Here is an 18,610-nt window from a genome sequence, read left to right on the forward strand (position 1 = left end):
CCTAACCCCCTAACTCTAATGGGAAACCCTAACCAGAAACCGTAACCCTAATCCTAACAGGAAACCATAACACTTACCATAACCCTAAACTTGTTATTCAAGATGAAAAAAACCCTAACCCTATCCATAACCCCCTAACCCTAATGGGAAACCCCAACCCTAACCGGAAACCCTAACCCTAACCCTAATGCCATGTACACACGACCGGTTTTCCCGTTGGAATAAACTCCAAAGGTTTTTTCCGACAGAGTTCCATTCTTCAAGGTGAAAACCCTAACCCTAACCCTAACCATAACCCCCTAACCCTAATGGGAAACCCTAACCCCTAACCCTAACTGGAAACCGTAACACTTACCATAACCCTAAACTTATTCTTCAAGGGGAAAACCCTAACCATAACCCCCAAACCCTAAGGGAAACCCTAACCAGAAACTGTAACCCTAATCCTAAAGGTAAACCATAACACTTACCATAACCCTAAACTTGTTCTTCAAGGCGAAAACCCTAACCATAACCCCCTAACCCTAATGGGAAACCCTAACCCCTAAACCTAACCCCTAACCCTAACGGGAACCATAACACTTACCATAACCCTAAACTTGTTCTTCAAGGGGAAAACCCTAACCTGAACCCCCTAACCCTAACCAAAAACCGTAACCCTAACTCTAACCCTTAAGGGAAGCCACAACACTTACCATAACCCTAAACTTGTTCTACAAGGGGAAAACCCGAACCTTAACCTTAACCCTAATGGGAAACCCTAACCCTATATGAACATAGCAAGCAATTACAAGTTTTTATAATTTTTCTTTGTGTTTTTTCATCATTTGCTATCATTTTTAAGTTTTGTAATGTTAAAAAATAGGGCACCTGTAATAACGCTTATAAACAAAATTGCAGCAAAAGGCCGCTACTGTGTTATACCATCCATCCATATCAACAAGCGCCTACAAACATGTGAATGTGTGAGGAGCAATACCTCATGGTACATGTAGTCCTGGGCAGGCAGTGAGTGGTTTTTAAGGCAGAAGTTTTTTTTTACCTTGCTATAGGGGCACTCTATACTATGGTTTACAGCTTGCTATATGGGCACTCTGAAAGCAGGAGGAGCCAGAGGCTTCGATGGGGGCCCCAGAAGAGGAGAATCGGGGCTCCTCTGTGCGAAACCATTACACAGAGCAGGTAAGTATCACATGTTTGTTGTTTTCAAAAATAAATAAATCACTTTAAAGACTCTGCAGGGAAGATCAGCATCTGAACTCAGAGAAGGTGGAGACTGATCGACTGGAGGTATTATAAGGCATTACAAATATAGTAAACTTTTCCCAGAATTGTGCATTATATTTAAAATGATCATATCTATGAAAAGTGTCTCAGCTTTTAGTACTACTTTAATATAAAAGATTTATATTTCCCTTCCACCCTTCATGTCTGACTCCTATTTAAAATGTTTTATATCAATATAATGCTGCGTAGGGATGGGCCCGATGTTTGAGTCAAACGTAAGTGTTCGAGTCGAATGGGTGTTTGCCTGTTCGCCGAATAGTGAACAATTGGGGTATTCGCGGCAAATTCGAAAGCCACGGGACACCCTTTAAAAGTCTATGGGAGAAATCAAAAGTGCTAATTTTAAAGGCTTATATGCATGGTATTGTCATAAAAAGTGTTTGGAGACTTGGGTCCTGCCCCAGGGGACATGTTTCAATGAAAAAAAAAGTTTTCAAAAACGCCCTTTTTTTCGGGAGCAGTGATTTTAATAATGCTTAAAGTGTAACAATAAAATTGAAATATTCCTTTAAATTACATACTTGGGGGGGGGGGGGGGGGTGTCTACAGTATGCCTGCAAAGGGGCACATGTTTCCCGTGTTTACAACAGTCCCTGCACAAAATGACATTTCTAAAGGAAAAAAAGCCATTTAACCACTTCCCGACCGCCGCACGACGATGTACGTCGACAGAATGGCACGGGCAGGCATATGGGCGTACCTGTACATCCCTGCCTTCCCGCGGGTCGGGGGCCCGATCGGGCCCCCGCCCGGTGCCTGCGGCGGTCGGTATTCGTTCGGGAGCAAACCGGGATGAGGGGGCGGCCATTCATTCATGGTCACCCCCTCGCGAACGCTCCCGACGAATAGAAATCCTTCGTGACATCACTTCCTCTCCTGTAATGTAAACACAGGAGAGGAAGTGATGTAATCTCTCCTCCGTGTCGGTATTTTTCGTTCCGACACCGAGGAGAGAGGATCGGTGAGTTGCACCAACACGACACTTCACAGTAGAACATGCCAGGCACACTCACACCCCCCCGATCACCCCCCCAATTACCCCTGCCCCCCAGTCACAGTGACACCAATGTCATTTTTTTTTTTTTTTGCATTGGTGTCATTTGTGACTGTAATAACTGTTAGGGCAGTTAGGGTTAGCCCCCTTTAGTTCTAATGTACCCCCCTAACCCCCCCAATAAAGGTTTAACCCCGTGATCACCCCCCGTCGCCAGTGTCACTAAGGCTGGGTTCACATTGCAGCGGTTTATGAGAACGAATGTGATTCGCACCGCACTGCAGTGCAAATCACATCCGATCTCTGTGCGATTCGAGTTCAGCCATACAGATAGTATGGCTGAATTCGCATCGCACCCACCGCACCCGCCGCAAATTCGCACGGGACCCTTTTTTTGGCCCGCAGCAGAATCGGATCGCATGGGTGTTCACACCATGCGATCCGAGTTTGCAGATCGCACTGCGATATGCGAACTGATCTGGGGGTGTCATTAACATTTCACTGACACTCCCAGCAGTTCGCATAGGGCAGTGTGAACTGCCGCCGGGAGGCATGCGATGCGGGAACCCGCCGCGGATTCGTGGCGTTCCCGCATCGCTCCAGTGTGAACCCAGCCTAATAAGCGATCATTTTTCTGATCGCTGTATTAGTGTCACAGGTGACGCTAGTTAGGCAGGTAGGTATTTAGGTTCGCCGCAGCTTTTTATAGCGCCAGGGACCCCCCTTATACTACCGCATAAAGCCCCCTGATTGCCCCCTAGTTAACCCTTTCACCAGTGATCACCATATAACTGTTACAGGTGACGCTGGTTGGTTAGTTATTTTTTTATAGTTTCAGGGCACCCGCCATTTATTACCTAATAAAGGTTTAACCCCCTGATCACCCGGCGGGTGTCATTTGTGACTGTAATAACTGTTAGGGCAGTTAGGGTTAGCCCCCTTTAGTTCTAAGGTACCCCCCTAACCCCCCCAATAAAGGTTTAACCCCGTGATCACCCCCCGTCGCCAGTGTCACTAAGGCTGGGTTCACATTGCAGCGGTTTATGAGAACGGATGTGATTCGCACCGCACTGCAGTGCAAATCACATCCGATCTCTGTGCGATTCGAGTTCAGCCATACAGATAGTATGGCTGAATTCGTGTCGCACCCGCCGCAAACTCGCACGGGACCCTTTTTTTGGTCCGCAGCAGAATCGGATCGCATGGGTGTTCACACCATGCGATCCGAGTTTGCAGATCGCACTGCGATATGCGAACTGATCTGGGGGTGTCATTAACATTTCACTGACACTCCCAGCAGTTCGCATAGGGCAGTGTGAACTGCCGCCGGGAGGCATGTGATGCGGGAACCCGCCGCGGATTCGTGGCGTTCCCGCATCGCTCCAGTGTGAACCCAGCCTAATAAGCGATCGTTTTTCTGATCGCTGTATTAGTGTCACAGGTGACGCTAGTTAGGCAGGTAGGTATTTAGGTTCGCCGCAGCTTTTTATAGCGCCAGGGACCCCCATATACTACCGCATAAAGCCCCCTGATTGCCCCCTAGTTAACCCTTTCACCAGTGATCACCATATAACTGTTACAGGTGACGCTGGTTGGTTAGTTATTTTTTTATAGTTTCAGGGCACCCGCCATTTATTACCTAGTCTCACTAGTGTACCCCTAAATTTAGGGGTGTCTACTTTCCAAAATGGGGTCATTTGGGGGGGGTTTGTGCCATCTTGGCATTTTATGGCCTTCAAAACTGTAACGCCCTTAGAAAGCCTGAAGGCGGTGCTTGGTTTTCGGGGCCCCGTACGCGGCTAGGCTCCCAAAAAGTCCCACATATGTGGTATCCCCGTACTCAGGAGAAGCAGCAGAATTTATTTTGGGGTGTCATTTCACATATGCCCATGGCATGCGTGAGCAATATATCATTTAGTGACAACTTTGTGAAAAAAAAAAAAAAAAAAAAAAGTTTGTAATTTTCCCGCAACTTGTGGCAAAATATAAAATATTCCATGGACTCAACATGCCTCTCAGCAAATAGCTTGGGGTGTCTACTTTCTAAAATGGGGTCATTTGTGGGGGTTTTGTGCCATCTTGGCATTTTATGGCCTTCAAAACTGTAATAGGTAGTGAGGAGTGAAGTCAAATATTTACGCCCTTAGAAAACCTGAAGGCGGTTCTTGGTTTTCGGGGCCCCGTACGCGGCTAGGCTCCCAAAAAATCCCACACATGTGGTATCCCCGTACTCAGGAGAAGCAGCAGAATTTATTTTGGGGTGTCATTTCACATATGCCCATAGCATGTGTGAGCAATATATCATTTAGTGACAACTTTGTGAAAAAAAAATAAAAAAAAATTAAAGTTTGTAATTTTCCCGCAACTTGTGGCAAAATATAAAATATTCCATGGACTCAACATGCCTCTCAGCAAATAGCTTGGGGTGTCTACTTTCTAAAATGGGGTCATTTGTGGGGGTTTTGTGCCATCTTGGCATTTTATGGCCTTCAAAACTGTAATAGGTAGTGAGAAGTGAAATCAAAAATGTACGCCCTTAGAAAGCCTGAAGGCGGTGCTTGGTTTTCGGGGCCCTGTACGCGGCTAGGCTCCCAAAAAGTCCCACATATGTGGTATCCCCGTACTCAGGAGAAGCAGCAGAATTTATTTTGGGGTGTCATTTCACATATGCCCATAGCATGTGTGAGCAATATATCATTTAGTGACAACTTTGTGAAAAAAAAATAAAAAAAAATTAAAGTTTGTAATTTTCCCGCAACTTGTGGCAAAATATAAAATATTCCATGGACTCAACATGCCTCTCAGCAAATAGCTTGGGGTGTCTACTTTCTAAAATGGGGTCATTTGTGGGGGTTTTGTGCCATCTTGGCATTTTATGGCCTTCAAAACTGTAATAGGTAGTGAGAAGTGAAATCAAAAATTTACGCCCTTAGAAAGCCTGAAGGCGGTGCTCGGTTTTCGGGGCCCTGTACGCGGCTAGGCTCCCAAAAAGTCCCACATATGTGGTATCCCCGTACTCAGGAGAAGCAGTAGAATTTATTTTGGGGTGTCATTTCACATATGCCCATAGCATGTGTGAGCAATATATCATTTAGTGACAACTTTGTGTAAAAAAAAAAAAAAATATTCAATGGGCTCAACATGCCACTTATCAATTTCCTTAGGGGGTCTACTTTCCAAAATGGGGTCATTTGGGGGGGTTTTGTACTGCCCTGCCATTTTAGCACCTCAAGAAATGAGATAGGCAGTCGTAAACTAAAAGCTGCGTAAATTCCAGAAAACGTACCTTAGTTTGTAGATGTGACAACTTTTGCGCAAACCAATAAATATACAATTATTGACTTTTTTTTTACCAAAGACATGTGGCTGAATACATTTTGGCCTAAATGTATGACTAAAATTGAGTTTATTGGATTTTTCTAATAACAAAAAGTAGAAAATATCATTTTTTTTCAAAATTTGCGGCCTTTTTACGTTTATATCGCAAAAAATAAAAATCGCAGAGGCAATCAAATACCATCAAAAGAAAGCTCTATTTGTGGAAAGAAAAGGACGCAAATTTTGTTTGGGTACAACATTGCATGACCGCGCAATTACCAGTTAAAGCAGCGCAGTGCCAAATTGTAAAAAGACCTCTGGTCATTTACCAGCAAAATGGTCCGATCTAAAAGTGGTTAAAATCACTCGCAGCTGTAATAAATTGTCTGTCTCGGCAATACACATAAAAGTCATTGAAAAAACGGCATGGGATTCCCCCACAGTCCATTACCATAGACTTTTAAAGGGTGTTCCGTGGCTTTCGAATTTGCTATACTATACTAATACTGACTGCAGTTAAATAGTGGTGGTGAGATATTCTATCCCTATATAAAAAATCTAGTGAATATAATAATGCCCATATATCCTACTTCTGGGTGTATTTATTATTATATGTAGGATATAAGTAATATATATTATTACTTTCACTGTTTCACAGTATAAATAAACCTCCCTATAGTAGTGATTATCTGCTCTTTTTGTACTAATAAAGGGCTAATTTTAGTTTTTTTTTTTTTTAACTCCATTATGGCAAGTGATAAAAAAAAGCATGCTGCTGCTACTGAACGTCTTAGGCTTGGTTCACACCTGTGCATTACAGTTCATTTAGCATGGTTCCTATGGGACACATTCACATCTATGTTTTTTTCAGCCTCTGCATATTTGGAAAGGACCAATGACATTTTTCAACGCAAAACAGGCTTTTTTTGGATCAATAGACTTCAATGGAGAAGCTGCAGAAAAGCATGTAGTGTGTTTTTTACAGAGATTTTTCCCATCACTGTGGTCGAAAACAAACGTTGCTTTGACCCCACCAACGATTAGAACGTTCTTAAAATTACATTTTTTTAAAGACTTTACATATTAACTAAATTATACAACACACGCAAAACAGTCCTTCATTTTTTTTCTTTAAATAAAAAATGTGATCTCTGAGTCTGATGATATTTACTAGATTCAACCTCTAACAGTATATCTCTTCTAATAGTATATATCCTCTAATAGTATATCCAGTATATCTCCTCTAATAGTATATTTCTTCTAATAGTATATCCAGTATATCTCCTCTAATAGTATATACAGTATATATCCTCTAATAGTATATACAGTATATGTCTTCTAATAGTATATTCAGTAAATCTCCTCTAATAGTGTATCCAGTATATCTTGTCTAATAGTATATTCAGCATATCTCCTCTAATAGTATATACACTAAATCTCCTCTAATAGTATATACAGTATATCTCCTCTAATAGTATATCCAGTATATCTCTTCTAATAGTATATACAGTATATTGCCTCTAATAGTATATCCAGTGTATGTCTTCTAATAGTATATCTCCTCTAATAGTATATGCAGTATATCTCCTCTAATAGCATATACAGTATATCTCCTCTAATAGTATATCCAGTATATCTCCTCTAATAATATATACAGTATATCTTGTCTAATAGAATATCCAGTATATCTCCTCTAATAGTATATACAGTATATCTCCTCTAAAAGTATATACAGTATATCTTGTCTAATAATATATACAGTATATCTCCTCTAATAGTATGTCCAGTATATCTCTTTTAATAGTATATACAGTTTATCTCCTCTAATAGTATATACAGTATATCTCTTCTAATAGTATATCCAGTATATCTCCTCTAATAGTATATACAGTATATCTCTTCTAATAGTATATCCAGTATATCTCCTCTAATAGTATATACAGTATATCTCCTCTAATAGTATACACAGTATATCTTCTCTAATAGTATAAGCAGTATATGCCTTCTAATAGTATATCCAGTATATCTCCTCTAATAGTATACACAGTATATCTCCTCTAATAGTATATGCAGTATATGTCTTCTAATAGTATATCCAGTATATCTCCTATAATAGTAAATCCAGTATATCTCTTCTAATATTATATACAGTATTTCTCCTCTAATAATATATGCAGTATATCTCCTCTAATAGTATATCTCTCTAATAGTATATCCAGTACATCTCCTCTAATAATATATCTCTTCTAATAGTATATACAGTATATCTGTTCTGTTTGTTATTCTCACAGTGGATTATGCTCCCTAACCATATATTTATTTTTACCACTGTGTATACATATTTAAGAATATATTGCTTTTGTTTTGTTTTTTACTTTAAATATTAACTAAGTTATACACCACACATTTTTTTAAGGTTATTATCCGATTAATCGAAAGAATAATTGGCCAACGACTCGATTATGAAAATAATCGATAGTTGCAGGACACAGACAGCAATGAAAACTGACAGGTGTTCTATTTCTTCTGCACTCTATCCAATACAAAAAAATAAAAGAAAAGAAGTTTTGCCCTCAGTGACACTTTAATAATATTTGAAGAGAATGTTTCTTCCAGCAGAGTGGAGTGTCCCTTTAACGGCACTTCCTCCTCGCCCTGTGTGGATATTGTTCCTCCCAGTACACTGTATATAAACAATGGTGTCCCCAGCCATCTGCCTGCAGGGATTGAGGTAGTGGGGGGGGAGGGAGAGAAGTTAAAAGCAAAGTAGTGCCATTGTTTCCTCTCCCCTGTCAGCTGCCTCCAGCCCACCACAGGATGACAGAGAGGGAGAGCGGAGCTGGAATCCCAGCCCTGGCTGTACGGACCAATCACTTCATCGGCCGCACACAGCCAATCAGTGAGCTGTTTACATTGCGCCGTGTACAGGGCAGTCCTGATTGACTGAGGCTGCGAGGAAAGCTGGCTGGAGGCTGACTGGCTCCTGTTCTGTAACAAAGGAGGAGAAGTGGAAGTAAGACCCGGGCTTTATATACTTCTACCTGGGGACGGAGGGTCTGGGGAGGGACACTAGACTAGGGGGCTCTGAGCTCATACACTGCCCGCCTGGAGGGGCCTTGGCCGGCAGGATGCTTCCTTCCATTGGAAGTCATAGGGTGCTAGGATATAGTAGTACAGGACTTGGGAGGGAGCCCGCACTGCTATGGCTTATCATTCTCCTCATCCTCACTTGTCACATGCCTTTACTCATTGATCCATGCCATTGATTGGCATATATGGGGCACACACTCAGTGCCTTGCTTCTCAGCACTTGTGACTTGCAGCACCAGGTCCTTCAAAGCCTGGCCAGGACACTGTCTGCATGGAGTTTGTATGTTCTCCCTGTGCTTGCATGCTTTTCCTCACACACTTTGCTATGATAATTAGCTGCTCTATAAATTGGACCTAATGTGTATGTATGGGAGACAGATCGCTGGATTGTAAGCTCCTTGAGCAAGGGACTGATGTGATTGTATAGTATGTGAAGCACTGCAACACTATATAAATAACTGGGCTATATAATACCAACACATTTATTTACAAGAGCTGGATGTCCTCTATCACTATCGCTCTATGTGTGTTGTCTTCTACTTCTTTATTATTATTATTATTATGGCTTTATATAGTGCCAGATGTGTGCACAGTCCATACAAATGAAGGCAGACAGTACTCATACAATATGATTAAATACAAGAAGAATGTGAATGCCCTGCTTCTTTTCTTTATATACTGTAAAACATTTTATTTTTTGAAAATTGCTTTTTATTATTTATGCAAAAATAACAAGTTATATACTGTTCATTAATGAAAAAGGGAGAGGGGCATATAATAATAATAATAATAATAAATATAATTTTTTTTATTTATATACAGTATATATACTGAGTGTGTGTGTGTGTGTGTGTGTGTGTGTGTGTGTGTGTGTGTATATATAATATATAATATACACACAGTGTATATATAAACACTGTTCTTCAAAGGGTGAGATGAACTGAACGATCCTGTAGTGCCAGCAATCTGGTCCTTCCCACAGACCGATATGTAGAAGCACACGACAGGGATTGCAGCACAAAAAAATTTATTTCTGAAGAATAAATTACATCAGATAGAAAATATCAAAAAAGTGGCAGCTGCATCTGGTGGTTTTTCTGATATTTTGTATCTGATGTAATTATTCTTCAGAAATACATTTTTATGTGCAGCAATCCCTGTCGTGTGTGTGTGTGTGTGTGTGTATGTGTGTATATATATATATATATATATATATATATATATATATATATATATATATATATATATATATATATATATATATATATATATATTACACTGCCCCAAAAGTTGCCATACATAGGGAAACATTGGAAATTGTAGCTAAATGTGCCATTATTTACAAAATATTCATTACAAAAATTTACAAAAAATTGTTATTATTATTATTTATTTATTTATTTATTTCTTCAGAGTATGATGTACCATATATGTGTCTTGCACTCCTCATACAAGTGTATGGTGTGCTCTTCTTGTGCGATGAGTACAGAAGACAGTCCAGTTAAATGCATATCCGATATAGTCACTGCACTCTGAAATTTCTTGGTTTTCTCACTTCAGAGTGCAGTGATATACAAAGGCCTATCTGATTTCGTACTAATGCCTGCATACACACAATCGGAATTTCAAGCTGTTTTGCATACACACGTTCACACCAAATTCGAAACGTGAAGAATGCAGTGACGTACAACACGTATGACGGGACTAGAAAAAGGAAGTTCAACAGCCAGTAGCCAATAGCTTCAGTCTCTTAGTTGAATCTGAGCATGCGTGAGTTTTTGCGCGTTGGAATTGCATACGCACGATCAGAATTTCTGATAGAAAATTTTTCGGTTGGGAAATTTGAGAACATGCCATCAATTTTTTGCTGGCGGAAATTCGGACAGCTAAATTCCGATGGAGCATACACGCGGTCGCATTTTCCAATGAATGCTCTCATCTGTGTTTTTCTGTCCTGAATTCCGATCGGGTGCACGCGGCATTAGGCAATGTGGTGTTTAAAGCAGTATTAAACCCCAATGCAAACGTTTATTATATTGCAGCTTACCAATTTTTAGATGTGATGGCTGCCTTTATTTTTTTGTTATCTTTAGGCATTTATTTATTTTTCATCTGGTGATCTGGCCAGTAAGGCTGTTGGTTTTTCAGCAGAACAAGCTCTCCCACAAATGAGTTTTAAGACAAGCCGTTTACCAAGGACAGGGGCTTACAATGGTCAGCTTTTAATATTTATATAAAATCTTTATTCCCTTAAGAAAAAAAAGAAAGTTTTGCTATGATTGCTTGTAAAGTATTAGCTGGAGTTTGGCTCCAACTTGTTAGTGTATTTAAATCTGCTAGTCCATCCGGCCCCCCCCCCCGACTGACAATGCTGCTATCCAATGGTACTCCTTCATCCAGAGTGGGGGTACTCTAATACAGGAGGTGTGCTCCTGGCCAGATCACCAGGTGAAAAAGCATAAATAAGAATACTAATGCAACTACCACATCTAGTTTTTGGTAAGCTGCAATAAAATCCATTTTTGGTTTTGGGTTTAATACCATTTTATGTTTGTCCACATATTACATAGTTTAGGTAATTTTAATAGTGGCCATATACACTTCAGTTTCATACAAAATGATGTAATAGGTGTAACTCTCATAATGTGTAAATTCACATTCAGCTTAGATCAGATTTGATTGGCTAGGGTGGAAAATGATCAATCGTCTGCGTTAAAATATATCGCTATTAATTATTTCTATTTATCAGATTATAAGATTGCATGGTGAAAACAGAGATGCAATTATATCTTCCAACTGTGGATTGATATCCACTTGCCTGTTTGCGCCCTAAAAATTGAATGGGTTGTTGACTACAAATGTAGTATTCCTATTGGAAGAGAAAACTGTCTTTGTCTATGGCTTGTATGGCAGCTGCTAAACCCACCACACACCATCCAATCTTTCTGTACTTGGTAGATCTGCCAACCGCCATGCAGTGAAAGGGCCTCTCAGATTGGCTGTAGATTGACTACATGGTTTCGGAAGGTCCTCCTATGACATCATTTTCTTAAAAGTAGAGTTTATTGTACAGTCAGATTGTAATGTCTATGATGATCTTAAAGTGATTGTAAAGGCTGAAAATTTGTTACCTTCATGCATTCTATACATAAAACCTTCAGTGTGCAGCTCCTCCCTAATATTTACCTGAGCCCGATCTTGATCCAGCGATGTGCACGGGACCTGAGGCTCTTCTGGGTCTCTCCCCAGTGATTGGCTGAGATGCAGCAGGAACCATTGGCTTCCGCTGCTGCCAATCACAGCAAGCAAGGCGGGAGCGGGGGGCAGGCCCAAGCTGCACTCTGTGTTTTATGGACGCAGAGAGCAAGCTCGTGAGCGAGCATGCACGAGTGCCTCCACAGCAAGCAGCTTGTTATGGGGGCACTTGGCAATGGGGAGGGACCCTGAGAAGATGACGACCAGGGCTGCTTTGTGCAAAACCACTGCACAGAGCAGGTAAGTATAATATTTTGGTATTTTTTTTAAATAACAATGTTTCCTTTACAATCACTTTAAAAAGGAAGGAAACCCTGATGAGTTTACTTCCTCTTTGATTCCCTGCAAAGGTAAAGCATAATAGACTACTATGCATCGCATAGAAGCCCATTATGTGTCACTTACCTGACACAGGAGCCAGCGATGTCACCGCTGTCCCCTTGTGTATGGAGCCTCCACCTTCTTGGTGGGTCTTGCTGCTCCGGCGCTGTCATTCGACGAAGCCGCGATTACGTCACTCCCACTCATGCGCACGGGAGCCGCCACGCGCGGCACATCGCCGTTAACAGCGGCACGCTCAGTGCACCTGCATGCCGATGTCTACAGTACATGCGCCGTAGACAGCGGTGCCTGTCTTTTGGCAAATATCTCCTAAACCGTGTAGGTTTAGGAGATATTTCTTGGACCTACAGGTAAGCCTTAATCTGGGCTTACCTGTAGGTCAAAGTGGTTTGTAAGGGTTTACAACCACTTTAAGGGTGAGCTAATGCCTATCCACATCAGGGCTCAACAGTTAGAAACAGGTGTATATAAACAGCACCTGTTCACAATAGTACCCTTTCGCTTGTAGCATTTCACCCACGGTCAGAAGTACAAGAGCTTCTTTTTTGAGCAGATTGGTCCATACTTGGTTCCATAGAATTCAGTGTGTGTGCGGTTTTTATGTACATTTATATGCGTATTTTTCAAGTATTTCTCTGCCTAACAACTAGGCTCCTCCTCCTCTGCCAGAAAAATACAAAATACATGAAAAAATGCTTAAAAAAATGCATGTATGTGTGACAAAATGTACAAGAAAAAGGCAAAAACATAAAATTGTTGGCAAATATGCTCTGCTCAGATGTGATTCCAGCCTAAAGGAGATTGTATAGATAATGGGCAGCTTTAGCCAGTTCTCATTGAGACAGTTAACCCTACTGGAAGATTTGGGCTAGGTTTACACTAGGTGCATGGCATGTTTGCATGGGCACAGAAGCCTATTCATTTGAATGCTCTGCTATCACAAGGAAAGAGTCCCTGCACCTCTTGAAAACCTCAGCTGCCCAGAAGCCAGCCATCTGACGCTTTTGCACCATGGGGTTTCATGCACCCGAAGGCTCGCGGGTTTCTCCCATGCATGGGGGAGGCATAGAGAATAAAATGGCAACCTCACTTGTCTGCAAAAGAGCAGCATGTTCTGACTATGGACGTAGAAATGCATGTGATTTAAACATTTACCCGCAACAGTGTGAACCTAACTTTAGAGCTTGTTCATGCCCGCCAGGAGAACACCATGGCTCCACGCCAGGGATTCCCCCATCAACACAGAAAATCACTCCATCTATGGCCGGCTTTAAGTGCTGTATGCACTTTAAGTTGTTTTTTTTTTTTTTTTCGTTGAACACAAAAAAAAAAGACCGATCCCACATCAGCACAAGCGATGTGGATGCAGGGACCCCTCACTGCGCTATTGTAACCCGACAACGGCTGCAGACGCTGATCGGATGCTGATTATCCAACTTGGCCATTGGACAGAAGCTGGTCCCGAGACCTTCTTCTGTTGAACAGAGAGGGGGTACACACAAACCAAAAGTTGGCCAGCTGTACCTGTGTACCCAGCTTTACCTAAACAGTTTATTCATTTGCACATGACTTATGGTGATTGTACAATTGGATTGTGATATACATAGCCAGATTCAAACTGTAAAGTCCGTTTTTGTATAGGTGCTGATTTAATGTACAATGGTCACTACAAGGATCGTGTCTGTCATTAGATGAAAAAGGAAATGAGTCTTTCAAAGCAAAAACAGAAGTATATCTCTGAAAGCCTTTCTTTTAGTTTTGTGTGAAGTGGGTGATGGTTAAAAAAAAAAAAAAAAAAAAAGAAGCCCGGTCAGTTAGCTTGTGTAACATTGAACATATTTTCTTTTACTTCCTGCACTTTGTATTTTGACGTGAAAGCAAGTAAGAAAGCAAAAGGAAAATCCCCCTCTTAGACAATTGTTCTGGTAACAGACCAATTCTTACTTTCTATCACCTTTTGTCCCAATTACATTGGTTATGACACATATGAGGGGGGGGGGGGGTAAATCTTCCCAGCATGGATGGGGCAGAGGTAGCAGTAAAAAGCTGACAGGGGCCCTAACCATCCAGCATTTTGTTCACTAGTAAAATAAAAAAATGCATATTAAAAACTAAAGCCTTACAATAAAATGACTACAGGTTGTGTGTACATAATGATGTTCAATTCGTTTTTTTGGTGCGTTTCTTTTTCTTTTATACTTTTTAAAGTTTAATTGTTGCGCCTTGCATGCCGCTGGAGTTTTGGTTCTACATCCACTTAAGTGCGCTTCCCGAACATGAGATGTGCCCAACATGTCATAATCTCCCTGGTAGATGGACAGTCTCTAGGCAGATATGTGCAACCTGCAGCAAGTCTGCATGTAAGAAGCAGGATCGTGCATCCTAAATTGGCAGGTCCTGTTTGTACACATGCTCAGGTCCCATTCACACCTGAGCATTTTGTAACTTGAAGCCCGAAGCTACAAAACGCTTGAGGGGTAAAAAATCAAATATTCTCTATGGAGATGGTTAACATCTCCACTCCAAAACGGCCTGGAACTTTTTTTTTTTTTTTTAAGGCAGATTTGGGCATTATTTTCTTCTTTTTACATTGGTGACCTTTTTTACCTGTACAATAAACGCTGTTAAAAATCGTGGCAAAATCGCTGTAAAATCGGGCAACCTTCTGCCTGAAACCGCTACGTTCAGGTGTGAATGAGGCCAAAGGAATCCTTCTCGCTCTAGGACCGAACGTTCCAGGGTGGGGTCATGGGAGGCGGAAATGATCAGATTCAGAAGAAAGGGAAGGCTGTGTTTGGATGGATGGAACCAACCAGAATTCCACAATGCTTATAGAAGGATCATGGATGGAAGGTTTAAAATATACACTATAATATTAATACATATTATGGTGCTTATTTTTTTTAGACATGTTAGTACAGGCTTTATCAACCATGGTTCCATGAAACTCTGGGGTTCCTTCAGAGGTTAATTAAACAATTTCCGCTTCTTTGATAAGTAACCACTGACGCTTTCAGCAATTTCTGCCTTTTAAATAAATTCTCACCGGCACCAATGATCTTTTTAGCTGTCAATAAGGTGGTACCACTAATGTTGGAAGTACCACTCCACTGACCACCAGTGCTAGGAACATTTCTCTCATTGCCCACCAGTGTAATGGCATCTTTCTCCCACTAAAGACCAGTGCAATGGGCACCAACAAAATCGACGGACGCGCGTCGCCTAAAACAAGTTCCCAAACTTCTTTTGGGCGATACGCGTCCGGCGATTTTGTTTGCACGACTTCAGTCATGCCTGGGCGTTCTGAATCACCACGATTCTGCCTGCGATTCATAATCGCGGCAAAACACAACTACGATGCCATCATTTTTCAATGGCACCCCAAATGCGGTGCGATTTTGTCATGATTTCCACACGACACGAAAAAAGAATCGTGGTGATTCAGAATGCCCAGGTGTGACTGGAGCCTAAGGGATAAGGGAGCTTTTCACTGGTCATTTATGTGAGGGTGGGGCTTATTACTAACGATCAATGTTAGGGGAACTGACATTAACCACCAATGTAAGGGGGCCCTTCAAGGTGTAAGGATGTATTTATCGATTCACCACCAATGTGAAGAAGCATTACAATTGTTACTTTGTTTCTTTTCTGTCCATTATACTTTTTCTATGTTTATCATATAGAGTAGCCTTGAGTGTCGAATACACTAAATGCATTGGATTCTTTATTCTTTTGCTTATTTTATATATTCAAACTTGCTGTTCATGCTAATGTTTCATAAGGCATACACTAAATTATTGTTAGCAGGGGTTTTCTAAAACCTGAAAGTTATTTTAAGTGTTGTTCCATTTTAAAAGAGCTGACAGGCTGTGTTGGTATGTACATACCTCTGCAGTGCAGTTTCTTTTTTTCATCTATGCCGGTGTCACGTTCATTGTGTTCCATTTGACAAAACAGCCTTTAACAGCTTGCTGACTGCATAACTTGGTTATACGGCGGCAGAGCAGCTCTCCTGTGCTGGTGTGGCACTTTCGGGTAGGGTGCTGTGTCTGTGCTGTGATTAGACACCGCATCAGTTAGTGCTGGTGGACATCCATTGCTCATCAGCGGGGAGAGACACAGAACAGAGCTCTGCCTGTGTAAACAAGGCAGAGCTCTGTTCTGTCAGTATGGATGACATGGATGTGATGGATTTTCTTTCCCTGCAAAGCACTTAGCACTTAGTAAATACAAAAACACTGGTTAGGCACACATGTAACCCTTTGATTACCCTAGGTCAGTGATGGCAAACCTTGGCACCCCAGATGTTTTGGAACTACATTTCCCATGATGCTCAGCTACACTGCAGAGTGCATGAGCATCATGGGAAATGTAGTTCCAAAACATCTGGGGTGCCAAGGTTCGCCATCACTGCCCTAGGTGTTTAACCCCTTCCCAGCCAGTGTCATTAGTACAGGGATAGTGCATATTTTTAGTATTGATCACTGTATTAGTGTCACTGGTTCCCACAAAGTGTCAGATTGTCCACCACAATATCACAGTCCCGCTATAAGTTGCTGATTGCTGCCATTACTAGTATAAATAAATAACATGTCCAGTATATATCCCATAGTGTGTAGACTCTATAGCTTTTGTGCAAAGTAATCAATATATGCATATTGGGATTTTTTTTTTAAATATGTAGCAGAATACATATTATTATATATATTGTAATTTTTTTTTCTGTTATAAAACATCCAATTAAAAAAAAAAACTTCATAAATTTAGGCCATTATGTATTCTACTACATATTTTTGGTATATAAAAAGAAAAAAATCCCAATATGCATATATTGATTTGTTTTTGCACAAGAGCTATCGAGTCTACAAACTATGGGATATATACTGGAAATGCTATTTATTTATACTAGTAATGGCGGCGATCAGCAACTTATAGCAGAACTGTGATATTGTGGCGGACAATCTGACACGTGTGTTTTTCGAAATTGTCAGTCTTTGTGTATAGTATAAAAAAGCAGTGGTGATGAAATACCACCAAAAGAAAGCTCTATTTGTCGGGGAAAACAGTTATAAATTTTATGTACGGTGTTGCATGACCGCGCAATTATTAATGTACAGCAGTGCCAAAAAGCAAACAATGGCCTGGTCATAAAGTGGGGGGGGGGGGGTAAATCTTCTGGAGAGCCAGTGGATAACCATGCTGCCATGATAACGCACACAGAGCCACAGCATTGTTTAATGTTTTGCGAACACTTCGGAAAAAAAGGCCTCCGGGGCAAAAAGTGAAGGCAAAATTTTTCTAACGGGACTGTGGATAGTGGCAAAGACCAGATGGGGTTGTAATCCTTCCCAAAACATTGTCCTAAAACAACAACAAAAGTTGAATTGTTTAAAGCTGTGCAGAATTGTACAAGTGGTATCAGTGTGTCACCGAGGTCACATCTGTTTCATTTCATTTTCTAGAAATAGTTTGAAACGAGCTGTCCATCCATCCCTGTTGTTACATTACAGAATTGGCATAGGAGAAGGGATTTATTTGCATATGCTAAATCTAATATGCTAATGCTCTTCTGGATACGGTAGAGCGGCTTCACGGCTAATTTAAGAAAAAACTTTTGCCTACGCCAATTCTGTTTGCTATGAACTGATTTATTCTAATATGGTTCTGATTGATGCGGCACTGTATATATCGTGATTGCTCTTTGCCCTGCCCTACATTGGTCTGTTTGTAGGAATCCAACAACAAACCTTATAACACAGCTGGCTGTTTGCCTACATGCATAGCAGTATTTCAAGCAGATTTACGACTTTATAAATGCTTTCAGGAAGATGCCTGCATGGTAAATAGGACATATAATGAGTGCTAGAAGCACAATGCCATTTAATGGCCAGGTGACGGCTTTGCTCTGTTTTTGGAATGAAATTGAAGCTACTTGTGTCCAGCAGAGAGTGGTTGCTTTGCCGAGGCGTAAGTGGTAGTGAAATGTACGTAATATTTTCCAGACAGGCTGGTAAAATTAAAATGTGGTGCTATTAATAGCTCTAATTTTTAGTGCCGCTGGAGCAGACTTGCAGCCAGTACAAATCTACAAGTTTTCTTGCCTGTAACATTGTGACGGTTACAGGTGGTCTGGTATACAATATTTTGCTGGGTTTTTTTCTAGGTAAAATTACCTTTTTGTTGCTCAAGATTTCAGCTGTAATAAAAAAAATAAATATATATATTATTATTTATATATATATATATTATTTATATATTTTCATGTGACAACACTGAAGAAATGACACTTCACTTTACTACAATGTAGTGAGTGTACAGCTTCTA

The 18,610-nt window shown here is 40.8% G+C and overlaps 1 protein-coding gene across 1 annotated transcript in view; it reads left to right on the forward strand.

Annotated features, from left to right (window-relative positions):
• The first annotated feature begins 8,455 nt into the window (after positions 1 to 8,455).
• The window catches only part of CTTNBP2NL (CTTNBP2 N-terminal like), a 136,904-nt gene continuing 126,749 nt past the window's right edge, over positions 8,456 to 18,610 (forward strand). Inside the window, exon 1 of the mRNA XM_077481538.1 lies at positions 8,456 to 8,612. The gene's annotated coding sequence lies outside the window, so the exon portion shown is untranslated. The remainder of the gene's footprint in view (positions 8,613 to 18,610) is intronic.

Source organism: Lithobates pipiens, unplaced genomic scaffold, assembly GCF_037356315.1.
Source record: "Lithobates pipiens isolate NorthernLeopardFrog02 unplaced genomic scaffold, aLitPip1_a1.2 Scaffold_16, whole genome shotgun sequence".
NCBI lineage: Eukaryota > Metazoa > Chordata > Amphibia > Anura > Ranidae > Lithobates > Lithobates pipiens.